Source organism: Pseudonaja textilis, chromosome Z (genome assembly GCF_049901715.1).
Source record: "Pseudonaja textilis isolate UNSWEBS1 chromosome Z, rPseTex1.2, whole genome shotgun sequence".
Lineage (NCBI taxonomy): Eukaryota > Metazoa > Chordata > Lepidosauria > Squamata > Elapidae > Pseudonaja > Pseudonaja textilis.
The window spans coordinates 109,584,201-109,591,994 of NC_142008.1; the positions used below are offsets into that span (position 1 = coordinate 109,584,201).

Below are 7,794 nucleotides of genomic sequence, written 5' to 3' on the forward strand. Positions count from 1 at the left end.
TGCTGCTGAGATATTTGCCCATCCTAGAGGACTACCGTACACTCAGCAGGGACTCAGCCATGTAGTTCATAATTGCACCTGCTCCTTTGCCAACCACCCTATTCCTCACGGAGGCACAATGAGACAGGGTGGTTTTAATGATACCCCTGGAGTGCAATTGGGGAGGATAATTGGCCTTCCAATTAAGAGCATCCTCCTTGGCCATCTTCCCAGCCTCAGGGAATATTAGCTCCCCTCTCATTACTCCTCCTCTGAACAGATGCTTTGATATCTACCTGGAGACCTCATTAAAACTTGCAAAGTTTAGCAAGAAACTTTGCCGCGTTGGGGATATTTTGAGGAGGAACAAGGAGGTGTGTGTAAAAGTTATGTTGTTAGACTACAATGACAGTTTGCAGGTCACCAGGGACAGCCCATCCAGGCAAGCGTTAATGACACACTGACAGAGCAAGCAAGAATTTTAATCATGTTACAGAGAGATGAATTTCTAACGCCGCTTGAATTTTGGACAGGTTGCCAACTTTTCCTGCCTGGCTCCTGTGCCTCAGAGGACCAGTGGGGTATAGTGTGGACCCCTAATTTTGCACATTTTTAACAACAGCATCTCAATGGAAAGCTGAGCCAGTCACTTTCAAGTTAGCCTACCTAACAGGGCTGTTGTGACAAGGGAAAAAGGTTTTGTGCTGCACTTAAACACAAACATATACCCAATTTAAAAAGTATTAGAGAATAATCCTCTGTTTTGATTCAACCTTAATGACAAGCTGAAACAGCACAGTGTCCAAGTTAGCTGGCAACCTAATTTAAAACTTACACAACAGCAATATCTGGTCATGTCTCCTTGCTTTATGGAAAACTTTTTAAAAATCAGTTGGTAATCAGATCTCTCATAAAATTTGGGTTTGACTCTCAAACAATCACGTCTGTTTATTTTTATCTAATTTTTTTTCCTGCATTTTCTTGCCTTCTCTGCTAGTTTATACTTCTGAGGCATGGAAAAGGAACACAGGTAGTCCTCCACTCATGACTTCAGTTGAGACCAAAATTTATGTTGCTAAGTGAGACATTGTTAAGCGAATTTTGTCCCATTTATGACTTTCCTTGCCTCAGTAGCTAAATGAATCACTGCAGTTGTTAAGTTAGTAACAAGGATGTTAAAGTAAATCTGACTTCCCCATTGACTTCACTTTTCAGGAGGTCTCAAAAGGGATCACATGACCCCCGGGACACTGCAACCGTCATAAATATGAGTCAACAGACATAAGTGTGAGAATTGGCTATAAGTTCCTTTTGTCAGAGCTATTCTAACTTCAAAGAGTCATTAAATGAGTCAAGAATTACCTGTAGATTTAATAATCAGGCCCAGCAAGGACATTCTATTATTAGCAGAATAAACTTGTTATAAATGGAAAGGAAATAGATGAGGGAAAATAACAACAAAGACAATCAGTGATTTTCTCTGACTGAGACTGGATTAAACTTAAATCTGACTAATTTTCTCTTTTAAATATACCCAGACACATTCAAAAACACACAGAGCAGATCAAGCTTTCCAGAGCATGGAAAGGACTTTCACTATTTGCCAATAGCTGCAGCTTTTAACACTTTTCAAGTGATTGCCGGTTGTGTCCCAAAGCTTGACAAACCTGGGTATCTTTTTATTTAAAATATGGGCAGTAAACATCTTCATTACAAAAAGGTTGCCAAGCAGGGATGGAAACAACTAATAAAATCAGTTTGGAGTGACACAGGGTCAAATAAAACCAATGCAAGCTATAGGGTTTTTTTTTTAAGTAGTCTTTGTGCACAGAATAAATGGCATTGTGCATCACACTAAATCGTGCTTTGTGGTATAAATCACAATTGCTGAAGGGTGCTTTGTGGTATAAATCACAATTGTTGGGGTTCACATGACAGGCCCCGGGCTTTTAGTAGTTCAGCCCCTCAGGGTCAGGATTTGGATTGGATGCAAGGTATAAATTATCACTTTGCCATTGAGTTCATCTGTGCTTTGGTCAGCCTGCCTTGCAGGGGTGTAGTTAGGTTAAAATGAGAGGAGATTGTCATGGGTGCCACCCTAAATTCCCAAGAGAAGCCAGACATAACTGGGATAGGTTAAAGAAGTTTCCACCATTTGTTTGAAAAGAAAATATTTGCATGCCTTTTTTTTTGCTTTTTCTTCTCTTCCCTTTTTCCTTCCCTATTTTTTGTATTATTTACTTCTGTATTTTCTTTATGCTACATTATAATCTTTTTAAAAATGTTATTATAAAAGAAAAGAAAGGAAAATAGTTGTCTTTATCAAAGGCAAGCATTGAATATTCTAAATATTATAGGAGATAAAAATGCATTTGTATACAGACCTAGTCTGACAAGCATAGCATTGTAACATGCCTCTCTCTCTCTCTCTGTGTGTGTGTGTGTGTGTCTGTACACACAAATCTGACCATTCCCCTTTCAATCAGTTATGTATAGCTTGGGGAGCTTCCTGCCATAAGCTATGACAATCACTGCCTGAGACTGCTTTAGGAAAATTCATGTTGGTGGGGAGGTAATCTAGAACAAAATATCAGAGTGGTCTTCAGGAAATACTTTGGCCATAAATGTTACCTAATTTCAAACTGTTGACCAATTTAGTATTCCTGATGTGAACTAGATTATTGATTGCTTGGTTCTGGAACAGCATGATGGGTGAATTCAATTATTGTGATTTATAAATCATATTTTAGAATTTAGCATGTCAAGAATCCACATTCATGGTGCAAATTCCACCCAGGGTATTTTTTGCAGTGAAATAAGATTAAGCAAACATCCCTCGTAGCCATATTGGCTTTGGGCAAGGAATTATGGGCTTTGTTACCCACACTATTACGAGGGCACCAGGTTTCAGAGCAAACTCAGTGCAACTCATAAGATTTATTTTTAATGCAGATACAAAGGATTGCTGCAACAGGATAGGATCTGTCCACCTTCACCTTTAAAATGTTCTGCATTGTGTTTATTTGCTGAAACTATTCCCATCCCTTGTGCATCTGTGAGGAAAAATAAAATGCCTCTTGTGGATTGTAGTGTGAATAAAATATTTATGTTATTAGTTGTCTTATAATTTAAACAATGCACGCTGTATCATATACTTTGTTAACACAATGTTGTTTATGCATGGCTGGCATTACAAAAAAACCCTTTGCTGCCATGGTTCCTTTCTCCCAGAGGAACCGTGGGAATTTTTTGGTAACTTAGCAATGGCGTTCAGAATACCTTGATAGAGACCAATCTTTTTCAGAGAAGTTCAGTTCTCAGGATTCCCTGGAGAACTCATTAGTGTGGTGTAATAGCTGCTTTGTAATTATAACAGCCCTGCTTTCCTGATCTGAATACAAACTAGCAAGCTTCTGAGCCCAGATAAAATCAATTTGAGCTTTTGTCGTCTTTGTAATGCCAGCCGTGTCTTAATTCTACCACCTGGGATTTGAAATCATTGCATTAATTCGTTTTACAACTGTCCAGTTTAATCACATCCTTTTTGTATTCATTGCTACATCCCCCCCCCCAAGTGGCCAGCTGTTGCAATTTAGGGAAGGGGAAACTGCTTATTGTTATCTTACTTAACAGGCATAAACTATGTGTTTAAGCTCCATTTTCAGTGCTGAAAGGATGAGCTCTCAAACACATTAAGTCATAACTAAATATGGTAAATATGCCATAAATAAACAAAGAGAAAGAGGACCTAAGATGTGTCATAGAGGTGAGGGCAATGATGTTATTTGCCCCAGACACGGTGATTTTCAAAACACAAGGCAGACCCACCCAATTGTAGTTTATTCAAGACATGACAATAAGGGGAAGGAATACAGTCATAGGGAAGACAGCCCAGTTTAGGGCAGAAAAGGGTGGACAGAATTGGCTCGGATTCTTTTCTCATTCAATCAATGGATGTGACAGTTGTTTAGCAGACCTGACACTGATGCAAGCAGAGAGTCAGTTTTGTGTGCATGAGTGTCTTCACCTGTGTCACGGAGTCTGGAGACCCAAGGCAGGCAGGCAGGCCTAGACAAGTCCTGCAAAAAGTTTGAGCACTGTGCTCTCTGTGGGCTGCAGCCTTGGTGCCAAATCAACTCCCTCGGCAGCCCTACATCCTCCTCAGCTGACCCTGAGCATCTGCAATTGGACTAATGGCAGGGCTGAACTGCAACTGAATTGCTCAGTTGTTGGTCAAGTGACAATTGGAGCAGTCCCTATGGGAAGCCTCTCAAGAGAGAGAGAGACAGAGACAGAAACTTTCTAAATGCAAAAGTGAAACTTCTGCCTCAGGGGGGATTCAAACACACATGGTTGCTTGTTTATACAGTTGAGGCTTTACAGGTACCAATTCACAGAGTTGGAAGGGACTTCGTAGATCATTTAGTCCAACCCTCTCACCCAAGCAGACCCTACACCATTTCTGACAGATAGTAGTCTAGTCTCTTCTTGAAAGCCTCCAGTGTTGAAGTTCCCAAATCTTCTGAAGGCAACTTCTGTTCCATTGGTTTATTGTTCTCAGAAAAATTCTCCTTATTTCTAGGTTGAATCTCCTTGTTCAGTTTCCATCCATTATTCCTTGTCTGGCCTTCGGGTGCTTTGAAAAATAGCTTGACCCCTTCCTCTCTGTGGCAGCCCTCAAACATTGGAACACTGCTATCATGTCTCCCCTGGTCCTTCTCTTCACTAGACTAGCCATGCTCAGTTCCTGCAACTGTTCTTCATATGTTTTAGTCTCCAGTTCCCCAATCATCTTGGTTGCTCTTCTCTGCACTCTTTCTAGAGTCTCAACATCTTTTTTATAATGTGGAGACCAAAACTGGATGCAGTACTCTAGGTGTGGTCCTCCTAAGGCTTTATAGAGTGGTATTAGTACCTCACTTGATCTTGATTGTATCCCTCTGTTAATGAAACTTAGGATTGTGTTGGCTTTTTTGGCTGCCACCGTACACTGCTGGCTCATATTTAATTGGTTGTCCACTAAGACTCCAAGATCCCTCTCACAATTACTGCTATTAAGCCTGGTATCACCCAGTCTATATTTGTACTTTTGATTTTTTTGCCTAAGTGTAGGATTTTACTTTTCTCTAAATTGAATTTCATTTTGTTACATAGACCCAGTCTTACCTTTACTCTCCTGAAACAGCATTTTGGTAGCAACTTGAAGATGTCTAGACTTCAACTCCCAGAATTCATCAGCCAGCATGCTGGGAGTTGAAGTCCATACATCTTCAGGTTATCAAGATTGAGAAACACTGGCCTAAACTTTGAAAAGTATTTGGTTTTATTTGTATCTAGATAGCACGTGATTCATAGGCTCATCATTTCAGAGATATTTCTTTCCCTAAACAAAGAAACAGAATAACCACGGGTAGGCAAAAGAGCAATAGAAACAGGAACAACATCCAATTTCCTGCTGGCTTCCCCATTGACTTTACTTATAGGAAGTGGGCAGGGAGCACTGGAAAAGACGATTGTGTGGGTCATTCCCACTTGCAAAGTGACTGGATCTCCCAGTCTCTTCTAAGTGTTCCCATGTAACAAAGAAAAGCAAACATTTTCTCTCTCTCTGGTAGAAAAAGCCTTTTTCCTCAGGCTAACTTATCTGAAGAGAAAGTTATTAAAATTTCTACTTCCGAATTGCTTTAATAATACTAACATTTAGCTGGAAGTCTAAGAATAATTATTCAAAATGCATATTAAATGTGTGTGTGTTGTATTACAGCTTTTAAATTAAACCATGATTTCTACCCATCAATTTTGAATATTTTTATTTAAGCATAAGAGTATCTATGCTAAAGGAGAATTTTTCAATATTTTAAAGATGACTGACGGGAGCCTTTAATTTCTAGTTTTCAGTTATTTTAAACTTGAGATTCAGTAGGAAAGCTCTCTGCACAGGTTTACCTGTTGTGTTTAACAAGTGACCGCTAGAACTGCCTTGCCTTTTGATGCTTCACTGATAACAGTTGGTGAAATGTATAGCATTTTAAAATTCCTGCCTTTGAAGGATTTACAATATATTGGAAATTATCCAAATAAGTGGGGTGAATTCTGAATGCGCTTCCTGACAAACTATCCCCAAACTTGCAAATTTTAAAAGAAAATGGTAATATAAAATATAAAATGTAGATTCTTAAGAGGAAAAAAAGTTCTGTAAAAAATTTGTGTAAAATAGCTGTGTTTATCTAAGGTTATTTCAACATCTGAATGGGATTACAGTATTTTATTCATTTATTTATTTTGTATTGCTTTTTCAAAAAGGGCTCGTCCGGGATTTGAACCCGGGACCTCTCGCACCCAAAGCGAGAATCATACCCCTAGACCAACGAGCCAGCTACCATTAAAAAAAGTTTTCATACACCTCTCTACTGTACATTAAATACCGTATTTCCCCATGTATAAGCCACCCCTTTTTTCCAAAATTTTCGAGCCCAAAAAGTAGGGGGGTGGCATATACAAAGCAGGTACACTTTTTATACGTGAAAAAATGCATAAAATAATAAAGTAGGAATAAACTGGTTTTCCAGCAGTATGCTATACTTTTTTGTAAAAATTGTACGTGATGATACGATTACGAGTGCGAGTACGCGATAGAAATGCATACGCTAGGCATGCTTCGCTTCCTACTCTCGTTCCGATGCATAGATTGCTAGCGTCGCCCGCACCGCTTTCGGCGTCATGACCGAAGTTGTAGATCTAGGCGTGAATTTTGTTTCTTTGTAAATTTTCTTTCTTCATAACTTGTTTCTCTAATAAAATATTTTTTTCAAAACTTCACAGTCCAAAAATTGGGGGTGTGGCTTATACAAAGGGGGTGCTTATACATGGGGAAATACGGTAATCACTATATGCCACCTTGGGATGTAGAATAAGCATTCTGTAAGTAGAAGATACTTACACCACCTAGTGGTACAAATGCATTATTGCCTATAAATTTTCTTCTCCCATTCAATCATGTCCGATTCTAAGGCTGCTTTGAGTAATTTTGTTTAAATTTTTATTTTGGGGACATATTCCTTACAATTTCTAAATCCCATGACTCTAAATATCCTTCTTTCTCTACCCTTTAAAGTAAATAAAAATATATGGGTTACATCTACAATTGGAGAGAAACAGTGTTGCCAATCGTTGCCGCTTATTATTGCTTACACTTGGCCAAATCAAACTTGATGGGAGAAGGGTCATCTCCTGACCCAAACCATTCACCTTGGGTGAACCATGCCACTATCTTAGTGCTTGGTGCTCTTCAAATTCTGTAGCTTGAAGATATCTGAACTTCAACTCCCAGAATTCCCTCTTCAGTGTGCTCTATTTCAGTACTTTATTTCCAGAAAAACTTTGAAAGATTAGAGAAGCTGTAGAGGATATAAAGGGATGTGGTGGCTCAGTGGCTAAGACGCTGAGCTTGTCAATCAGAAAGGTGGGCAGTTCGGCGGTTCAAATCCCGTGTCGCATAATGGAGTGAACTGCCAACCTATCAGTTTGAATGCATGTGAAAATATAAGTAGAAAAATAGGGACCGTGTTGGTGGGAAGGTAACAGCATCCCATACACCTTCGGCATTTAGTCATGCCGGCCACATGACCACGGAGACGTCTTCAGACAGTGCTGGTTCTTCGGCTTTGTATAATGGAGATGAGCCACCACCCCCTAGAGCCGGAAATGACTAGCACATATGTGCGAGGGGAACCTTTACCTTTAGAGCAGTGGTGGGATTCAACTTTTTTTACCACCAGTTCTGTGGACGTGGCTTGGTGTGTGCAGATATTGACC

At 39.6% G+C, this 7,794-nt stretch overlaps 1 non-coding gene across 1 annotated transcript; it reads right to left on the reverse strand.

Moving 5' to 3' along the window:
* Positions 1–6,281: 6,281 nt before the first annotated feature.
* TRNAP-UGG (transfer RNA proline (anticodon UGG)) lies at positions 6,282–6,353 on the reverse strand. Its single transcript has one exon. It is a non-coding gene; the product is annotated as a tRNA-Pro (tRNA).
* Between the last annotated feature and the right edge of the window lie 1,441 nt (positions 6,354–7,794).